General features: G+C 43.8%; 1 non-coding gene across 1 annotated transcript; it reads left to right on the top strand.

Moving 5' to 3' along the window:
- The first annotated feature begins 581 nt into the window (after nt 1-581).
- On the top strand, nt 582-675 carry trnai-uau (transfer RNA isoleucine (anticodon UAU)). The gene is made up of 2 exons: nt 582-619; nt 640-675. It is a non-coding gene; the product is annotated as a tRNA-Ile (tRNA).
- Nucleotides 676-22,811: the final 22,136 nt, after the last annotated feature.

Below are 22,811 nucleotides of genomic sequence, written 5' to 3'. Positions count from 1 at the left end.
GCGCCCGTCAAATAAAATAGATATTTAATTTTTACAGGAAGACGCATTCCGAAACGTATCTCTGCAGTTTTAGAAAACGCACAAACCGTATTCTAATTGCAGACTGCAGATCTGTGCAGCAATCGTACTACATTTCACTGTGATTCTGAAATACGTCTAGCAAACATATTCAGGTTTCCTTGAACTTTTAATAAAAAACGACTTCGCTTTCAATCTCTGATGTCACTGTAAACATCGGACGTGATGTTCCGCAGATGTGCAGTGTGTGCCTTCTTGTCTTATTCAAGTTTACTGGATTTTTGAAACGAAAATACAAACTGGACAGTTTCAGACACATGAAGACTCATAAATGTCACTACAAATGACAAATTTGTAGTGTAAATCCGCCGGGCTGATTTACGTGTCTGACCATCTCTCTCCTCCCTCTTTTGCAGTGAGCACTATTTTTTCATTTTCTTCCCTTGTAGTTTCCTCGCTCTTTTGCTGTCCCTTTCTCCCACGGAGAGACGGAAAACGTGCCGAAATCGTTTTCACCCTGTGTTTGTGCAACGTCAGTGTGTGAAGGGAAAGCAGTCTCCGCGGCTCCAGTGGCGCAATTGGTCAGTGCGCGGTACTTATACAGCAGTGCACAGCGGAGTCATGCCGAGGTTGTGAGTTCGAGCCTCACCTGGAGCAGCGTGTCCTGTCTTTAGCTACTGAAAGCAACTGTCCACTTTAGATACTGCTACTTATAGGTCGTCCTTAACACTTTATCTAACGGGATTGTAGCCTGTTAGGTATTTGCTGGAAATCTGGTCTAAATTCTGTTCTGTCCTCCTTATCCTGTTTCTGTTTATCCTGTTTCTCTTCCTCCGACCCTCTAGAGGACAAAATACAGTTACTTGACAATGCTCTTTTATCTACCCTCGACATCTTTGCTCCTTTAAAAACTCGAACCATCTCCTTCTCTCGCCCTGCCCCCTGGTACAATGACCATCTGCGTTTCATGAAGGCAGCCTCTCGCAAACTTGAGCGTAGGTGGCGTCTTTCCGGCCTAAATGTACATTATCAGGCCTGGAGAGATTACTTATCTGATTATAAGGTTACTATAGAGTCTGCTAGATCCACCTACTTCTCTCACATCATTGAAAATCACCAAAACAATCCCAGACATCTTTTCTCCACCATCAACAGACTGCTCAAGCCAAACTGCCCCACCACATTACTTGCCTCATCACAACTTTGCAACACATTCTTAGATTTCTTTAGTTCTAAGATTGACAACATCCGGCATCACATTCTCTCCACTACGGATATAATTTCCACACCTCCTCCCTCCTCATCCAACTTCTCTGGTTCCCGTCTCTCCAGCTTCTCTCTTCTTGGCTCAGCATCCCTAAACAAACTAGTTACGCGCATGAAACCCACCACATCTATTTTAGATCCCATTCCCACCACTTTATTCCAGTCCTGTTTCTCTTCTCTCTGTCCCATTGTCCTCAATATAATACATGAATCCTTGAGCACCGGCATTGTACCAACGGTCCTCAAAACTGCTGCTATTACCCCAGTGCCAAAGAAGCCTAACATGGCTCTCGACAATCTTAACAACTTTCGCCCCATCTCCAACTTACCCTTTCTCTCTAAAATTCTAGAACGTGCTGTCACACTTCAGTTACATAACCACCTCATGACAAACAACCTTTTCGAACCCCTACAATCTGGCTTCCGTCAACTTCACAGCACAGAAACCGCCCTAGTCAAAGTCACCAACGATCTCCTAATAGCTTCTGATTCTGGTTCTCTTTCCATACTCATACTTCTTGATCTCAGTGCTGCCTTTGACACTGTTGACCATAACATCTTGCTTTCTCGTCTCGAGACTGTGTTTGGAGTCTCTGACACTGCCCTCAAATGGTTTAAGTCTTACCTCACTGATCACTGTCACTTTGTCTCTCTCAATGGGTACAGGTCTGAAATTGGTCTTGTCAAGTCTGGTGTCCCTCAGGGCTCAATACTGGGCCCCTTGCTCTTCAGCATTTACATGTTCCCACTTGGTCAGCTTTTAAGATCACATGGCCTCAGCTTTCATTTTTACGCTGACGATACTCAAATATACATCCATACCAAACCCGACACTGATGTGGCTGTCTCTATTCTATCTAATTGCATCTCTGACATAAAAATTTGGATGACTCAAAACTTCCTTCATCTTAACTGTGACAAGACTGAAGTCATGCTTATTGGTACCCCCCATCAACTTCGTAAAGCCAGTCCTGTAACCCTGTCTGTAGATGGCTCTGTACTTGAGCTCCAATCAAAATTGAAAAACCTTGGGGTTATATTCGATTCTGGCTTAACATTCGACCCACATGTACAGCATACTGTCAAAACATCTTTTTTTCACCTTAGAAATATCGCAAGACTACGCCCTATGCTATCATTAACTGTGGCTGAAAAGCTGATCAACATATTTGTATTCTCTCGAATTGACTACTGCAATGCTCTGCTCCCTGGGGTATCTAAATCTACTCTGAACAAGCTGCAGTATGTCCAAAATTCAGCAGCCAGAATCCTGACCAGATCTAGTGCAAGTGTTCACATTACTCCTATCCTGGAGTCCTTGCACTGGCTTCCGGTCAAATTCCGCGTAGACTTTAAAATCCTCATGCTCACCTACAAGGCTTTACATGGCTTGGCACCTCAATACCTGTCTGAACTTTTATCGCCCTACTCCCCACCTCGCAACCTCCGCTCTTCAAATTCTGCCCTCCTTACTGTCCCCCAAGCCCGTCTACATTGTATGGGCGACAGGGCCTTCTCCTGCTATGCCCCCAAGCTCTGGAACTCCTTGCCCAAGGATATTAGAGAGTCACTTTCTCTAAACTCCTTCAAATCCAGACTCAAAACCCTCCTTTTCAGAAAAGCCTTTACTTAACTGGTTCCATTCTTCACCCCTCTGCTCTTCTTAATACCATCTTCCACGGTCTCCTCTATTGTTATTGTTGTATTGTTGTAATTATAATTGTGTCCTGTCTTGTGAAATTTTCTTATTTATTGTTGTAGTCTTCTTATTTATTGTTATTGTCATCCTGTAAAGCGCTTTGAGAAGCCACCTTTAAAGGCGCTATATAAAATAAAGTTTATTATTATTATTATTATTATTATAAATTAACATCAAAGGAACAGGTAAAGGTTTATTCCACGTCACACCCGAAGAAGGTTCCATGTTGTGTTTCCTTCTCCTTTCAGCATGGAATAAACCTATACTTTTTCCTTTGCAGCTGACGCAGGTCACTACTTAAATTCCCATCAGCTGTGGACCCCCAGCTGATCTCTACACAGATAGATGAGAGATATCTTCTTAGATGAGAGGTCTACTGGGACTAAGGGAGCATGATGGGGTACCAAAGACTTGAAAAAGCTCTCGCATTAGATTCTGTTTTTGTTGTTTCCCAGATTTGTTTTTAATGTTCTTTTTGTTTTGAAGTTGTTCCTTTAAGTATTTTTTTTATTTTATTTTCTGTAGTCGTTAGACTACTACAGTGATTTACCTAGGTTCCCGGAAGGCTTCTCGCATCGTGGTGGTTGTGTTTTTGGGTTACAAGTATTTTTTTTCTATTGATAGGACCCCACGCATTACTGTGGGACTAGTTAACTTAAGTTCTTACATTGTACCTGAAATTACCACATAAACTACTACTCTGTTTTTCTTTTTTTTTAAATAAAGGCACAAATGATGTTTTTTTTTCTTGCAGCTGATTGGCAATGACACTACAACGGGTCATTGCAACGAACGTGGCTGCTGAAATTTGTCAGCAGCTCCATACTAAACCTGTTCTCAATTGCAACAAACCTAAAATAACATATGCTGCCCATTAGATGTAACCGATGTAGGAGACTAACTTAAACCACCTCTTCACAGGGTTTATGTAGCTCAGTAGAGGAACAGTCGATCGCATTTGAACTGTTCTGAATGTAGTGGAAATAATATAGTCACAAGGTAACGAACATACGCACCACTCGCTTGAAATATTTACTGTAGCTAAAATTGTTTTCTAGACACCACAACTATTCACAATGAATTTGATGAATACATGTCTTTATTAATAAAAGTGTAATTTATTAATAATTTAGATTAATGTATATCTTTATTAGTAGCTGTATTACCGGTAATGCATGTACAGTCCTTAATATGGGATAGTGAACTTTCAGGTATCTTGGGGAGGTAAGAAAACTGAAATGAAGGAAATACATATTTAAAGGCGGCATAAGTCTTAAATGTGTTCTGTTACATCTGGGTGTTAACTGAATAGATTGTGATTTGACACATGTCTTTCTCAGGAGACAGCAGAAAAATTGGGGAATTTGCAGGTACAGAAAATAACTTGAACTGAACAGGCAAATGTAAGGTTATGTTAAAGAAAAAAAAACGTTGTCACCTTTTTCAACATGATTATTTAAGACAGTTTATCGGAACCGTATCTCTCCTCCATTCTGTGGCTGTGGTCCAACAGTAACGGTGGTGAAACAAGCAGAATGTGCAGAAAGAATTGGAGACGTAACGGGAGACTCATCCAGTCGATAGAAGGGTTGTGTACGCTGAGAAGTGTAGTTTAAAAGCTTAACAAGCCAGGGAGGAGTCAAACCTACAATCTTCTAAAATGTATTTCCTGTCTTAGAAATGCTCTGTGCGGTATGTCTTGCACAACGTGGACTGCAGATCTGTGATATTGTCGAATTCGAGGGATCCAGCAATCATACTGGATTTGACTGGGATTCTGAATTGTCTCTTGCAAAGGTATTTGGGTTTGCTTGAACATTTAATAAATAAGTGATCTGAGACTTCCTAGCTTCCAGTCTATAATCTCACTGTAACTAAACTAGGAGGTGATGTTTCGCAGATGTGCAGTGTGCCTTTACGCTTGGCATGTTCAAGACTACTCGTTGCGTGTGCTCCTCACTGCGTGTCCTGTACTGTATTGTGATTTCGTTGAGATTATCTACGAGGAGTACAGCGACTAGAACGCCTTGAACCTTTTTTTCGGTATATAAAAGAAAACGCTAAAGCACATACAAAGTAACTAACAACTAAAATGTAGGTTTTCTGATTATATCTCTACTTTACTTAAATACCTTAGTGACAGGCGATTCTTTCCGATATTTGTTCCGGCGCGGTTATTGATCCCATACTAAAGATTATTTTTATAAAGAACATGTCACCTGCAAACTGGTATCGAGAAAGTTTTATAATATTACTTTTTATTTAAAAAAGTAAATTTATCATAACCTATATGATTTCTTACCAGCGTGGAGCTCGAATTCACAACCCCGAGATTAAGTGTTTGGCACTAGCTGCGCCACAGAAAAAAATGAAATCTCTTATTTACATTAAATACTGCGGCTCCTGACCTTTTCTTCTCGTCAGAGAAGAGGTCGGTCTGGTCTCCAGATTATCAACTATAAGATCAGACGGTGCTCCTTTGTAAAGCAGTGTTGGTTCACATTGCTTATATGGGGCAACACATCAACTCGATGATCGCTCGCTGTACACGCATGCCCCCCCTTCACTGAAATAACATAGACGAAGGAAACTCTCTTGTCTTGGGCTGCTGTCACCCGGATTCAAAGCGCGGGTAGTGCGGTCACAGCACAAAGTACTGACCACTATACCATCGCGGCGAGCTGGGACAGACTATCCTAAATTTTATTCAAATGCTCACAGTGTCTTTAATCTGATGGATTCATATACCGTGCTCATGAGAAAGTCACAAACCTGTCATCTACACACTGTTCCCAGAGCTGGATAAGTTATTCCAGATTTTACAGCTCTCTAGCAATAGTGGAAATCAGGCTACAGAAATGGAGAAATTCTCTTCAAAATGTGGAAATATATTCCCGAGACGAGTCCTTTCTCAAAGGTCAACTCTGCTTGTAAATCACCCCTCCCCACATCGCACGGTGTAGCGGTTATAACCTTCTATTAACACACCAAAGGGCTTCAGTGAGAAAGCGGGCAGAAACAAAGCGATCTCTTTCATTTTTACGTTTTGCACGCCTGACGGGGTTTTACGCTGCTCTTTTCTACACTGAACTGATCATTTGGACATCGTAAGGGAAGAGAGACACATTTCTATGTAATCAGGAAACCAGGAATCCTAACCGTTAGCCCGTTAGTGCCACAGAGAAAAAAAAACGTTTCAACGAGATAAAATTGCAGGATAAACACATTTTTTTTTCTTTTTCGTAGCGTTTGTGTTTTGTTTGATTTAGCGAATTTTATACACTTTATTTCTGACACATGAGTTAAAAGGCTGGTAGAGTATATTTAATACAAGAGCGCTGAACAACAATTTTCATCTACCGTATTGTAATGTTTTTTTAAAAAAAACAAGTTAAATGGATATATAGTAAATGTTTTTTTTCATATAATAGTGTTTATGGTCTGAAAAACATCATTCATTATTTAACGGACATTTGGTATAATTAAAAAAAAAACTCATTCACGAATGTTAACATTTTTTACAATAACGTGTTCTATTGTGATCTTGCGCCCCGTGCAGCAATATCACCAGACAGTTTAATTGTCTTAGTTCAGGTGGGTAGCTGCGCCAGCATGCGTAGGCTGCAAAGGAACAAGTAAAAGGTTTATTCCATGCTGAAAAAAAAGAAGAAAGAGAACACAACGATTCGGCCACAACGTGAGAGAGACAGGGCAGTAGGCAAAGGTAAAGTAGCGGGAGAACAAAGGTTGGGAGGGAGGAGGAGTGAGAGGCGGGAGCAGGGGACAGAAAGAGAGGCCAATCAAGAGGTGTGAAGTCAGAATTGGTGCAGAGAGGTATGAAATGAAACTTCCAATGAATGGAGAAAATTTGAAAAGAACAGTAGTCTGTCGTTAAGGGAAGGGAGAATGTGTGATCCTAGCTGCAGAATAATTTTAGTTTCGGTGGTCTTTCTGATGTATGAGTTTGGAAAACCGTCTTTGCGACCACTGGTGCCCGGCTAGCTCAGTCAGTAGAGAATGCGTATCTTTAGCTCAGGGGTGTGGGTTTAAGCCCCATGTTGGGCGGTGTCCATCTCCTTATTAACAAAGTTTCCTGCTCATCCTTGACCCTCTTACACCTCGATGGTACTGAGCACGGTTTTCCAAACTCATACATCAGAAAGACCACTGAAACTAAAATTATTCTGCAGCTAGGATCACACATTCTCCCTTCACTTAATGACAGACTACTATTCTTTTAAATTTTCTCCATTCATTGGAAGTGAAGAGAACAGAACTTAAGCTATTATTTATATAAATGTAGCGTGAGGCTTTAATGTGTTCTATAAAATCGAGGAGTCAACTGGATAGATTTGTTAAATATTTTAGTGATGGGTCTCCGTATTTGTGGTTATTGGAGGAAAGCAGGGATGAGGAGGAAATAGGTGGCACCCAAGTATGTTAAAGGAAAAAACTCAGCATCTTAAGTGATTTATGATGGTTTACAGTCCCTTTTCTGTCCTGTGGCTGTGATCCAATGACTGTGTTGAAACAGCCAGGGTTGTGCTAGCTCTTGATGGACTGGTATGCAAACCAAATGACAGACAAGCAAAGCGTTGTTTTACAATTCTGAAAGCTCTTTCAATGTGGCTTCTTGTGTTTTTATGACCCCTTTTATAGTGCTGGTCTTGTAATGTTGTTGGATTGTGCGCAGGTGTCAGAAGATACCGTCATAAAGGATAGGCACGACTTGGCAAAACAACATGCCAGCAAGCACTTCCCCACTTTGAAAGGAAGATGTTGGAACTGATTAAAGAGCTTAATCTGAACTGACACAGGAGAGAGAGAGAAAATCAAAGTTCTGAAAAGTAAGCACAAGGCACACCCTGCTAAAGAAATGTATTGCCTTAAAAAAAATGCTTAGAAGGTCAGAGGAACAATTGTTGTGTTGGTTTTTTTTGCTCAAGTATTTTTATAAGTTTAATTTTCAGTTCTGTTAAAAATAAAACTTAACTTTACTGATTATTAGTCGGTGTCTTTTGTAACGATTTAGCTGTAATGATGTCTGATTATTCATCTGGAGTGTTAAACAAAATTAATTCTGCAATAATACAGTAGTGTTTAATTTCAAATGCACAGCTGCTGTTCTCATTTGTTTCATGACTAATTATAATTGGGTATCTCATTAATAACTATGTAGCCTCATCAGGTGAATTGTAGACTAAATGCAATTCTTAAATTAAAAACTAACTGATTTGTCAGGAAATTTAGTTTGAATATAAATGAGAAACAGAAAAGTAATTGTATATTAATGTGGCCTACATATTATTCTACTAATCTGAAGTGTTCTGATGTACAGTCCTCTCCAGTTCGGGCTAATTAGTACAACAATGCCGAGCCCTTGGAACCGGATTAAGCACAAGTTGAGCTGAGCTCCAACTTTGTTCCACATGTTTTTTGCTGCAATTGAACTTGGAGCGGGAGATGATCTCCAGAATGTACCATACTAACTTAGTACGCGGCTGTGTTTTAACTCGGGAAGTCCATTGCATTTTACCCTATGGGTTTATATACATGGGTTTCTCTGCATACACTACCATAAGGGAGGAATTGTCACGACCACCAGCCAGTGGAGATCAACACGTAAGCGAGCCAATGAGCACCAGCAGCGGATTACTTCTAACAAGCGCCGCCGCACGAGTTAACACACCTGCAATTGCTCTACCGTGCGGCACGCCGGGTTATTTATACCATTCGTACCTGATTCCTGTTGCTCGGTATTGAGTTCTCTTCTTGTTGCTCAGCCTAGCGTTCTCACCCCTCTTTTGCCTTCCTGGAATTCTGCCTGCACCTTTTGCCTTCGGACTTCGGATCTCGCCCTTTGGATTGTTTGCTTTCATTGCCTGTTTTGGATTTGACCCTGTAGCTCTCTTTTCGACTACGATTCTGTCTCATGTTTTGGATTGTTCGCCACCAGTGCCTTTACCGGATCTCGACTTACCTTCGCCTTCGGACTACGGCTCAGCTCCTGGATTTGCTCGGTACGTTTACTTACCTCCCTGCGACTCCTGCATCTGCATCGGATCCTTTTCACCTCTACAGAGCATCGTTACAGAATACCGAGCCTGATTATGGATCCCGCAGACGCACAGACCCTTCGTTCCCTTCTCCCGCAGCAATCCCAGACCATCGCCCAGCTTCAATCTTCTCTCCAACTGCTCACTAACCAAGTCGCCTGGCTTTTTTCTTCCCCTGTTTCGCCAGCTCCCGCACCGATTCCTACAACGCGGCCCCGCCCACCACTCCCTCAACTTTACCATTTGTTCTCCCGGAGAAGTATGACGGCAATCCTGCAGGCTGCAGGGGCTTTATTGCCCAGTGCTCCCTGGCTTTTCAGCTGCAGCCTGAGCGTTTTTATATTTCTCGACAGAGGATCGGATTCGCACTTTCCTTGCTCACAGGCAAAGCATTGGATTGGGCTGCAGTATTGCTTGCTAGAGGAGAGCAGCTGTTCTCTGACTTTCAGCTTTTTGCTGACCGTCTCCAGGCGCGTTTTTCTCAAAGCAACCCGGATTTGACTTGCCTTCGGCTTTCCTCTCTTCGCCAGGGCGACAGACCACTGCAAGATTATGTGGCTGAATTCCAAGCCCTCGCCACGGAGTCTGCCTGGAACCCGGAAGCTTTGGTTTGCCTCTTCGCTAAGGGTCTCTCGGAGGATCTAAAGGACCACCTGGTGCTCATGTCCTTACCAACCTGGTCTCTAGAGGCGGCTATCGCTGCGGTAGTTGAATTGGACACTCGCATTTGGCTGCGGAGAGCGGAGAGACACCCAGGAAGCAGACTCGTGGCGCCCACCCTGCCACATGCACCCCTGTCCTTGGAGGAAAAGGAAAGGCGCCGTCAGGAGGGGCTGTGTCTGTACTGCTCTGCGTCGGGTCACCTGCTCGCTACTTGTCCTTTGAGACCCCCACATCCACCTCGAGCTCCCCCACTGCCTACTGTTAGTGTCAGTAGTGCTGTTTTTTCACAATCCTCTTCAGGGCCTTTATTCCCAGCTGAGATTTCCTGGATGGACACGCACCTTCCCCTTTCGGTTTTGGTGGATTCAGGGGCAGCTGGGAATTTTATGGATGCCTCTTTTGCTAAGAAGTGGGATATTCCTCTTGCTCCGCTTTCACCCCCTATCTGCATTCAAACGTTGGATGGGTCACCTGTTGGTGCCACTCATGTGGAGGACATTTCACTCCTTCTCCTGGACTCCCCTGCTTACCCTGTGATCCTGGGCCTTCCCTGGCTCAAAAAGCATGATCCCCACATCTCCTGGGCCAAGAATGAGATCATTGCCTGGAGCCAGGCCTGTCGTGACAACTGTTGTCGTCCTCCACTCAAGGTTGCTGCTTCAGTAAACCTCTTGGAAGAACACTCTATTATTCCCCCTCAATATGCACATTTGAAGCAAGCCTTTGACAAACAGAAAGCTCTATCGCTCCCCCCTCACCGCACCTATGACTGTGCAATAGATTTGCTTCCAGGAGCACTCCCACCCAAAGGACGGATCTACCCGCTCACTCAGACGGAGAATGAAGCCCTGCAGGATTATATCAAGGAGGCCCTGAATTCTGGTTTTATTCGTCCCTCCTCGTCCCCAGCCTGTGCTGGGTTCTTCTTCATAGGGAAGAAGGACGGCTCCTTGAGGCCGTGTATTGATTACAGAGGCCTGAACTCCATTACAGTCAAACATCCCTACCCCTTGCCTTTAATCCCAGTCGCTCTGGAGTCCCTACGTGGAGCCTCCATTTTCTCAAAACTAGATCTACGAGGGGCTTATAATTTAATCAGGATCCGTGAAGGGGATGAGTGGAAGACAGCCTTTATGACCACGCACGGCCACTATGAATATCAGGTGATGCCTTTTGGACTCGCTAATGCCCCGGCAGTCTTCCAATCCTTCATAAATGACATCTTCAGGGACATTATTGGAAAATTTGTCTTGGTATACTTGGATGACATCCTCATTTTTTCCACCGACCCTCAGGAACATGTCCATCACGTCCAGGAGGTCTTGTCCAGACTCATGGACAACCAGCTCTACGCCAAGCTTGAGAAATGCATTTTTCATGCTTCTAAGATTCACTTTCTGGGCTACATTATTTCTCCTCTTGGAGTCGAGATGGACTCAGCCAAGGTGGCAGCTATCAATGATTGGCCTGTGCCACGTAATTTGAAGCAAATCCAACGCTTTCTAGTTTTTGCCAACTTCTACAGGCGATTCATCCGGAACTTTAGCTCCGTGGTGGCGCCCATTACGGCTCTGACCCGCAACCGTCCTAGTCGGGGTAAATGGAATCCGGAGGCTAACCAGGCATTCCTGCGCTTGAAACGTCTCTTCAGCTCCGCTCCTCTCCTACGGCATCCGGATCCCTCCCGGCCTTTCATTGTTGAAGTTGACGCCTCTGCCCATGGGGTTGGTGCAGTCCTCTCCCAGCGCCTCGAAGAGGATCGCCTCCCTCATCCATGTGCTTTCTTTTCCAAGAAGCTCTCTCCTGCTGAGGTTAACTATGATGTGGGCAATCGGGAACTCCTAGCTATCAAGCTGGCCCTCGAGGAATGGAGACACTGGCTGGAGGGGGCTCAGCACCCCTTTGTCATTATTACGGACCATAAGAACCTGTCCTATATTCAATCTGCCAAGCGCCTCAACTCGCGTCAGGCCCGTTGGTCACTTTTCTTTTCTCGTTTCAATTTTGTTATCACTTACACTCCTGGCTCGAAGAATGGGAGGGCTGATGCACTCTCTCGGCTCCATGACCCCCCAGACCTGGACGACACACCTGAACCAATCATCTCTCCTAATAGAATCGTGGCAGCGATTCATTGCTCCATTGAAGATCAGGTCAGGCGTGCCCTCAACGGAACTACAGTTCCTCTGTGCTGCCCCCCGGATAAGCTTTTCGTCCCGAACAACTTACGTTCTGCGGTTTTGCAGTGGGGACATGATTCCCGGTTTGCCGGCCACCCGGGATGCAGACGCACTCTGGACCTCCTCACCAGGGACTTTTGGGGGCCTTCCATGCGATCTGATGCAGCAGAGTACGTCCGGGCTTGCCCGGTCTGTGCCAGGAGCAAGACTCCGCGCTCTAGGAAGGCTGGCCTCCTTCACCCCCTTCCAATCCCACACCGCCCTTGGTCCCACATAGCTGTTGACTTCATTACGGACCTTCCTAACAGTCAGGGTCATACGGTAATCATGGTGGTCTCCGATCGTTTTTCCAAAGCAGCCCATTTTGTCCCCCTCCCAGCATTGCCCACAGCCCAGGAAATGGCATCTTTGTTTGTACAACAGGTCTTTAGGATACATGGTTTGCCTGATGACGTTGTCTCGGACAGGGGACCGCAATTTATCTCGGCCTTTTGGAAGGCTTTCTGTCAAACTCTAGGGACTCATGTATCTTTGACTTCTGGTTATCATCCTGAGGCCAATGGTCAGGTGGAAAGGACCAATCAAAGCCTCCTGACCTTTTTGAGAGCCTTCACCTCCAGCTCACAGGATGATTGGTCATCACTACTTCCCTGGGCAGAATATGCCCACAATTCTCTTACCTCCTCCTCCACAGGTCTCTCTCCCTTCCTTTGTTCTTTAGGTTATCAGCCCACTCTCATCCCTGTCACACCTCCACTCATGGCAGTGCCGTCCGTGCAACAATATATTGCCAAACTGCGAAGGACCTGGAAAATGGCGAGGACAGCTCTTATTAAGTCAACCCAGCGCCACGCCAAATTCGCCAACCGACACCGCAGACCAGCCCCTCGTTTTCGGAAAGGACAGTTTGTTTGGTTATCTACACGGAACCTACCTATACATCAGCCTTCCAAAAAGCTTGGGCCTAGATATATTGGTCCCTTCCGGATTCGTTCCCGGATCACCCCGGTTACCTTCCGTCTTGCTCTCCCCCCTACCCTCAGAATCCACCCCTCATTTCATGTCTCCCTCCTGAAACCTGTTTACCGCTCGCCCCTTGCGGCTCCCCAACATCGCCCGCCACCTCCTCGTCGCATTCAGGGGCGCCCGGCTTATACGGTCCACAAGATCATTGACTCCAGATGGAACCGCGGAACCCTGCAGTATTTAGTCGACTGGGAAGGTTTTGGTGCCGAGGAGAGATCTTGGGTTCCAGAGAAGGATATTTTGGACCCTACACTAATCAGTGACTTTCACAGGGACTATCCTAATCGGCCGTCTCGGGCGTCGGGAGCCGCCCGTGAAGGGGGGGGTACTGTCACGACCACCAGCCAGCGGAGATCAACACGTAAGCGAGCCAATCAGCACCAGCAGCGGATTACTTCTAACAAGCGCCGCCGCACGAGTTAACACACCTGCAATTGCTCTACCGTGCGGCACGCCGGGTTATTTATACCATTCGTACCTGATTCCCGTTGCTCGGTATTGAGTTCTCTACTTGTTGCTCAGCCTAGCGTTCTTACCCCTCTTTTGCCTTCCTGGAATTCTGCCTGCACCTTTTGCCTTCGGACTTCGGATCTCGTCTCGCCCCTTGGATTGTTTGCCATCATTGCCTGTTTTGGATTTGACCCTGTAGCTCTCTTTTCGACTACGATTCTGTCTCACGTTTTGGATTGTTCGCCACCAGTGCCTTTACCGGATCTCGACTTACCTTCGCCTTCGGACTACGGCTCAGCTCCTGGATTTGCTCGGTACGTTTACTTACCTCCCTGCGACTCCTGCATCTGCATCGGATCCTTTTCACCTCTACAGAGCAGCGTTACACACTGTCCCAGTAGAAGCAGGCTGGAACCAAGCAGGCTGAGCAGGCAGACAAAAGTGAAACTATATCCAATCAGACTCTTCAGTGAGATTCACAATTCTTCATTTGACATCTTGTCCTCTTTTAAAAAAGAAAGAGGTAAAAAATAATCCCAGCCTCTAATTATTTCCTCTAGAGACCCTCCTTCTTTCCAAAACCCAGTCTACAAAATTAACAAATTTAAACTCTTAGCAGACTTTTTCCTACAACATTCCAAATCCTTAAGATGACTGGGACTGTGCTATAAGATGAAGAGGAACAGCTAATTTATTTTGAAATCATCAAAATCACAACAATTGAACACAGGTGGAGATTAACAAAAAATAAGAATTACAATTTAAAATAAAAAGTTACATCAGCACAAATTTAAAATTGCTATTACTAAAGGGTGTGTAATCATATCTTACCATTTTTTCTAGGGCTTTAATTTATAATTACTTACCAGAATTTCTCAGAACAACTTCACAACACAGTGAATAAGCAGAAAAAATTAAATCTAACTGGTACATAAGGAATGTGCTGTGTATAAATTGAGCATTAAGATCCTGACGGGAAAGGCTATCAACAAACTATTGATATGTTTAATATTTCTAGAGAAAATACTGTGTAATGTAAAAAATAGTATAATGATTTGTGATGTAAAATGGAAGTGACATTACATACTTTAAACTAAAAATGAATTACTACTGAGAATCTGTTTTGTGCTGTTAATATTTTGTATATTCTTCTCTCATCTTCAAAGCACACTATTCAGAGTAATGTGCCTCATTAGTGTTTAAATCTCTTACCTGATACAGATTGCTACTCAGTCTACTAATATCATGTAGCTGTTACACATGGTTTCCTGATGCACAAATCAACAGAATAGCTATAATGAATTCAACTTTCTTACACCACAGCAACTGTAGAGACCACAGCTCCAAAAAATAGAAGATCACAACTTGCAGCTTTCTGAAGTCACAGTCTCACACACAGACACTGTACTCGTAGACTCTCTAGTATCTCACACACAGTCTGTTACGGTCACCATCCTCTCCTCCAGAGGGCACTCCAACCTCCTCATGTTAACCTTTTAAATTACTTGCATTATTTCGTGGTGTGCCTTGTTTTAGTTTTCATATTTAAGTTTATGCCTTCGTGCTTTCGGGGCTCATGTGCTTTTGGTACATGGCAGCCCGATGGCCCGCCTACCACCAGGCTTCGGGAGGAAGCCTGAGGGCCCAGGTCTGTTTCCGCTCCCTGACCCACTGAGCCTTATAAGAGAGTCCCTAATTTCCTGGATTCTCGTCTGTGTTCCTGTTCGTCTGCGTCTCCTGATGGATCTCCCGGCAACTGACTAATGGACTGCTTCCTGACTTCCACTTGAACTTCCCTGGATTTTCCCCACACATCTGCACAAACTTCCCTACTTCACTGTGAACACCAATAAACCCTGTGTGTCTTCCCTGAATCCTGTCTATGGTCCTTTTCCCGGAATCGACGCCTCATCACCTTCCACAGAAGACCAACCGACTCACCAGTATCTCACACACAGTGACTTGAAGTCATGCCACCTGCAGAAGTTCTCAGATGACTTTACAATTCTGGGATGTATTGAGGGTGGGCTGGAGACAGAGTACAGAGGACTGGTCAAAAGCTTTGTGGAGTGGTGTGACAGATCAACATGGCTAAGACCAAGGAGTTGGTGGTGGACTTCAAGAGGAAGAAGGCCCAACCTACTCCTGTCTGTGTACATGGGAGTGCCGTGGAGATGGTTAACTCATACAAATACCTGGGCATCCACATTGATGACACACTGGAATGGACCAACAATACTGAGGCCATTTACAGGAAGGGTCAGAGCTAACCTTACTTTTTGAGGAGGCTCAGGTCCTTCAATGTGTGTAGTGATATGCTTCTAATGTTCTACCAGTCTGTCATAGCGAGTGTCAGTGGTGTGCTGTGGCTCTGGGATTAGAGTGGGAGATGCTAATCGGCTGAACAAGCTCATCAAGAAGGTGTCCAAATTAATATCCATCGTGGACAATGTCTCCCACCCCCTCCATGACATGCTTGTTGGAATGAAGAGCATGTTCAGCAACAGGCTGATCCTACCACGGTGTGACAGGGAGCATTGCAGAAGATCATGTAAGACTTTACAACCCAACCACAGTATGTCTGGACAGGGGCAACACTGACCTGTTGTGATACCATACTTGTACACCTGAAACCTGATTCCTCTGTAACAACTGGTGCTCTGTTTTACAGGTGTTCTGTCTACATCTGGTTTACAGAAGTGCAATACCTGGAAGTGGAATTCACAACTATTATTAACTATGCAATAGTTACCTACTCTGTGCAATGTGCTTGGGAGTGTGTGATATCTATACTGTGTATTACATCTTCCTTGTGTTCTGTTAATTCATACTGTTTTGTGTACGCTTTTTCTGTGTTGTTTCTAATTATTCAATTGTTTAAAATTTATTGTATTATATTACTGTATTACCACATTTGCACTGTACTGTGTTGATTGTGCCTGGCTGCTGTAGCACTTGAATTTCCCACATGGGATAAATAAAGTACCTATCTGTCTGTCTATCATCCCCAGTCACTGTGCTGCTACCAATATCATCAAAGAAGTTAAACAACGTTAAATTATGTGTTATATTTGGAATATCCATAAATATACAGAATATCCTGTAGACCTGGTATTAAGTACTTATCTCTCTCTCCACAGGTAGTGCTGATGTCATGCTGGTGAATGGAGCCAGTCCCTGTGAGGGGACAGTGGAGATTCACTATAAAGGAGAGTGGGGGACAGTGCTTAGTATTAACTGGGATCTGGATGATGCTGCAGTGGTGTGCAGAGAGTTGGTCTGTGGATCTGCTTTTTCAGCACCAGGAGGAGCTCACTTTGGCCCCGGGACTGGATCAGTCTTGCTGAGCGGGTTCAACTGCAGAGGGTCAGAGTCTGTGCTGAGAGACTGTGGAAACACTGAAGTGAAACAGTATAATTTCGCTCACAATGACGACGCTGGAGTGAGGTATTCAGGTAGGAGACACAGACTCTCTCCAGTCTCCAGCACTGAGATTAAAACTCCTCCACTGATCTAGAGTCAATCATCATGATCAATCTGTCTTCCCATTCTTACTGCTCCTGTCCTGCTGAGAGCTGTGATAACATTCCTCACTGTCACTGTGTTTCTTTCTACCTGTGTGAAGCTCAGAGGTAGAAATACAGACAGGAGACTCAGTCTGAGAGCAGTAGCAGGACATACTCCTCCTGTCTGCTGTCTGTCAGCAGAGAGGAGACAGTTTTACAGTCCACCTGCTAGATGGGCTGAAGCACAAGATTGACTCTCATAAGACAATAAACTATGTGACTATCTGACCTGAACAAATAGAATCCTGAACTCTCGATCAGTATGTCATGGGTTTCAGAGTAGTGACTTTTGTAATTTGGTTAAAATGCAGTCTGGCCACAAAACCACGTGATTTTCAATGCCTTCTCACTTTTCACCGAATCTTTTTTTGCCACTGTTAATGCTCCCTCTTATTACTACCATCTATGATTATCAATAAATAGTGTGAATATAATAAATGACTATTATAGTTGAGTAAAATATCATATGCTATTAATTATACAGTATTATAAGTGTAAATGAGTTATATGTTGTGAATATTATTTCTAGATTATTAAATATTTATCGCTCTTAATTGTGCAAGTGTTCAGGCACCTGTGTATTCAATTTAGGAAATGTCTTCTGCATTTGTGTGTTATTGCAGCTGGACAGATAAAAATATCTCTATCTCTCTGAACCTGTAGCTCATCCTGTTTCTCCAGCAACTGGGTCAAGGGGTCAGTGTATCTGGTCAGTTTCAGGTGTGCTTTAATGGTGTTTTGGCATCGGGTGTCAGTGGTTTTGGTTATAGTTTCAGGTGTGTTTGAATGTGTTTTGCTGTCAGATGTCAGTGGATCTGGTCAGTTTCAGGTGTGTTTTAATAGTGTTTTGGTGAAAGGAGCCAGTGGATCTGGTCAGTAGTTCTAGGAGTATTTTAATGGTATTTTGGTGTCAGCTGTCTGGATCTGGTCAGTATTAGGTGGATTTTAATGGTATTCAGGTGTCAGGTGTCAGGTGTCAGTGGATCTGGTCAGTTTCAGGTGTGTTTCAATGGTATTTTGGTGTCAGGTGTCAGTGGATCTGGTCAGTAGTTTTAGGAGTATTTTAATGGTATTTTGGTGTCGGCTGTCTGGATCTGGTCAGTATCAGGTGTATTTTAATGGTATTCAGGTGTCAGGTATCAGGTGTCAGTGGATCTGGTCAGTTTCAGGTGTGTTTCAATGGTATTTTGGTGTCAGGTGTCAGTGGATCTGGTTTCAGGTGTGTTTTAATGGTGTTGAGGGCTCAGTATTGTGGAGCTCAGTGCTGCAGTGGGCTGTGTGTCTGTCTACAGTGCTAACTGGCCCCAGGGCTGATTCTGTCTTAGCAGGTCTCCTCTGGTTTAATGACTCTCGGCTTGGATCAGACTAGCCCAGATTTAATTCAGAGATGAGCCGTCAGCACAACATTGCATATAAATAAAAATGAATTAGAACAGTTCTGTTGGGCTCAGTAGAGTATTATAATAATTTCAGATTTATTGTTTAAGACTGGACGTCTAACCTCTCTGCCATTATGTCACTGAGGTTTCTTCATGTTCTTGCAATGCTCTGTAGCCAGGAGATGACTGTTAGATCCTTGTATGTGTAGCTGGTGCTGGAAACACAACCTGTTCTTGTCCAGAGTGTCTGTATTTGCGGAGGTCAGACAGTTCTGCTCCAGCAGTGCCAGGCTGTGACAGTCCTGGTCTTGTCCAGAGTGTAGTGCCCAGGTCAGACAGTCCTGTTCCAGCAGTGCCAGGCTGTGACAGTCCTGGTCTTGTCCAGAGTGTCTGTCAGTGCCAAAGTGAGACAATGTTGCTCCAGTAGTGCCAGGCTGTGACAGTCCTGTACCTTCTATTTTTATATGTTCCATAAGTGGAACATATAAAAATATTCTTCAGGACACTCCTGAAGACAGCACCACCTGGAATTATGGTGATGTAGTTTAAATGGTTCATAAATGTTCATGAGGCTTCAGTTTCTCTAACTGCCATTAAGACTCCAGAAGCTGCTCCTGCTGTCTGTCTTGATCTCAGTCCTCCTTTATTTTCTCTTAAGGCCTCAGTCTAACTCTCTGAATGTCCTTCTGCACCTCCTCCCTGCAGCTTTGTTGCCCTCTTCATATTAAATTTGAAAAAGAGATATTTTCTGATGTGACCAAGCTAATTGAAATACTTCTCAAACTTTTAGATTGAATGCAAATGACGATTTCAAGCTCTTTTAAATGTTAAAAGGTTGCAAATGTTTAAAACATCAAAACATTGTCATTTCTCAGAGTTTATTTTACTTTCATATACTGAATTATGCACACTGTTAAGGTGCTGTAATACTGTTAAAATTTGTATTATTGCTTTGTCACATGTCAGGAGTGCGGTTAGCAGGGGGCAGAAGTCTCTGCTCTGGCAGAGTCGAGGTTCTGCGAGGGACGTCTTGGGGTACGATCTGTGAGGCCGACTTTGAGATGAAGGACGCGGAGGTCGTTTGCCGTGAACTAGACTGTGGATTTCCAGCACAGCTGCTGAGAGGGGCTCATTTCGGAGAGGGGCAGGGGCCGATCAGGACAGAGGAGATCCAGTGTCAGGGAAATGAGACCAGAATCCACAACTGTCCCACCTCAACCAGGGAGCATCAGAGCTGCACTCACAGCAGTGACATCAGCCTGGTGTGTACAGGTGAGAGCACTGTTGTCTGTACTAATCCCCAGCTGTATAAACACTTCAATATCTCACTCTGAGCTGCTCCCTCAGCTATGACACCAGCCTGGTCTGTACAGGTGAGAGCACTGCTGTCTGAATTGATCTGCAGCTAAACACATCAATGTCTCACTCTGAGCAGTGTGAGCTAATTACATCTCTTCCTTATAGCTTTGCCCACTTATCTTTGATAACATTGTCTGTTCTACAGCACCATCATCTGGTTTAATCAAATACGTAAGGACAAATAATTCTGATTTTTATTTTATTTAGCATGTTCTTCCTCTTTAGAATACATTTTGTCACTTTTTAGATTTTTTTAATTTCTTGTCTGTTGTATCTCAGGGCACTGTATATTGTGCCCCAGACTAATATCTTTGGATCAGTCAGTGAGCTGCAGCAGGCAGTGGTCTTGTGGTCATGTGATTTCCACATTGCTTGATTCATCTTTGTCACAGTGCGAAAGATAATTAATTACTCTTGTGTATTGAACTTAAATATTCAATAAGTATGTATAATTATGAGAAGTTATTTTACAATCAACACACTGTAAAATCAATCATTATGACATTGTGTTCATACTGTACAGCTCCTGACTCCCCTGTCTTTTTATAAAGATAACAGTGTGTTTATGCTGTATAGCTCCTGAGTCCTCAGTCCTTTGTATAAAGACTAGAGTGATGTTAATATTGTACAGCTCCTGACTCGCCTGTCCTGTCTGCAGAATACAGTGCCTACAGGCTGGTGGGTGGCCCTGACTCCTGTTCTGGCTGGGTGGAGCTGCAGTACCGCGGTGAATACAGGACAGTGTGTGACCAGTACTGGGACCTGAGAGACGCCACTGTTCTCTGCCAGCAGCTGGGCTGTAGGGAGGCTGTAGCAGTTCCAGGACAAGCCTGGTTTGGACAGGACAATGGATCAAGAGGGGTTAATGTTTTTGAGTGTCACGGCAATGAGACCCATCTCTCCTGGTGTGCTCTCTCTTCATGGGGCAGAGCTGCATGCTCTCATGGGCAGGAAGCTGGAGTCATTTGTTCTAGTAAGAATCAATACATATTTACATTTTCAGAATTAATACAGCTTTAAATAACGGATCAGTAAGATGTCAAATCTTTATCTGTCCCACTTACTCATGAAGTAACCAAATCCATTTACATGGTCTTGGTCTCCAAGCCAGCCACAGTAGACCTACTGTTCAGAATGCCATTAAAAGCAGCCTTCTTACCAGAATCACCAAACATTCCTCACTTTTCAAACTGCCCTAACCTCCGCAAAGCTCCAGCACGACTGTAATCCCAAGATCCATCCACTTATTCCATCCTTATCTGCTTTCTATTTTCCTTCCATTACCCACCTCTTCATGCTGTTTTATAGGAGCCCTGGAGCTAATTCCAGCTCCACCCACCCTGTGTAACTGAACACACAAGTCAGTCCACATTCACATTCCTCATTCACAGCCCTTTCTGCCACAGATGTCCACACTGCAGGTTGTGCTCGTTTAATGTCCTAGTCACCTGTTGAGGTGCTGGCCGGTAACCAACCCCCATCTCCCCACGTGTGGGCTGAGCTCACCTACCCACTGCTGTCACAACCCTCCTAGAAACTAGAGCTGTTGTCAGCCAGTGAATATTTATATATTTATAGTATTAGGAGAGAGAGTAAGTGTGATGTTAGAATTTGATCTCCTAGCAAACTTCTTAAGCAAGACCATTCATAAAATTATGATGACTATTTTTAAAACACTACAGTATGTTGTGACATAATAAGCTGTGGTGTATCAAGTTAATTGTACAAACAAAAAATATTTCTGATAACCCCTCTGTGAGTTTGTTTTATTTTACTAATGTGTGACTGAAAATTAACATGATTATTAATTTTTATAGATTCCTCCCTGTCAGCTGTAGACGGTGGAGTCCGGCTGTCAGGAGGAGAGAGTCACTGTGATGGCCTGGTAGAAGTTCACTACAACAGGACCTGGGCGAGACTCATCCAGCACTCCTGGGGCTACAGAGAGGCCTCTGTGGTCTGCAGACAGCTGGGCTGTGGCTCTTTAGTACAAATACACCAGAACTCTGTGTATGAGACTGGCGACAGTGCTGTGTGTCTGACAGGTATTCAGTGCTCTGTAGGACAAGTCTATAACTCCTCTCTGTATGGGGCAGTGACAGTGCTGTGTGTCTGACAGGTATTCAGTGCTCTGTAGGACAAGTCTATAACTCCTCTCTGTATGGGACAGTGACAGTGCTGTGTGTCTGACAGGTATTCAGTGCTCTGTAGGACAAGTCTATAACTCCTCTATGTATGGGACAGTGACAGTGCTGTGTGTCTGACAGGTATTCAGTGCTCTGTAGTACAAGTCTATAACTCCTCTCTGTATTTGACAGTGACAGTGCTGTGTGTCTGACAGGTATTCAGTGATTTGTAGTACAAGTCTATAACTCCTCTCTGTATTTGACAGTGACAGTGCTGTGTGTCTGACAGGTATTCAGTGCTCTGTAGTACAAGTCTGTAACTACTCTCTGTATGGGACAGTGACAGTGATGTGTGTCTGACAGGTATTCAATGCTCTGGGGACGAGTCTCACCTGGTGAACTGCAGTTCTCCACAGAGAGTCAACTGTGGTGCTGGACAGGAAGTGTCCCTGCTTTGCTCAGGTAGGAACCATTTGGTCTATTTGAAGTTTTTTTCATAAGTTTAACCAAATACATATATTGTGATACCTGGTGCACTGTCCCAGTAGAAGCAGGCTGGAACCAAGCAGGCTGAGCAGGCAGACAAAAGTGAAACTATATCCAATCAGACTCTTCAGTGAGATTCACAATTCTTCATTTGACATCTTGCCCTCTTTTAAAAAAGAAAGAGGTAAAAAATAATCCCAGCCTCTAATTATTTCCTCTAGAGACCTTCCTTCTTTCCAAAACCCAGTCTACAAAATTAACAAATTTAAACTCTTAGCAGACTTTTTCCTACAACATTCCAAATCCTTAAGATGACTGGGACTGTGCTATAAGATGAAGAGGAACAGCTAATTTATTTTGAAATCATCAAAATCACAACAATTGAACACAGGTGGAGATTAACAAAAAATAAGAATTACAATTTAAAATAAAAAGTTACATCAGCACAAATTTAAAATTGCTATTACTAAAGGGTGTGTAATCATATCTTACCATTTTTTCTAGGGCTTTAATTTATAATTACTTACCAGAATTTCT

Source organism: Lepisosteus oculatus, chromosome 14, assembly GCF_040954835.1.
Source record: "Lepisosteus oculatus isolate fLepOcu1 chromosome 14, fLepOcu1.hap2, whole genome shotgun sequence".
Classification (NCBI taxonomy): Eukaryota; Metazoa; Chordata; class Actinopteri; order Semionotiformes; family Lepisosteidae; genus Lepisosteus; species Lepisosteus oculatus.
The sequence above is the reverse complement of the archived record's forward strand: the minus strand, read 5'-3'. Positions and strand labels throughout refer to the sequence as shown.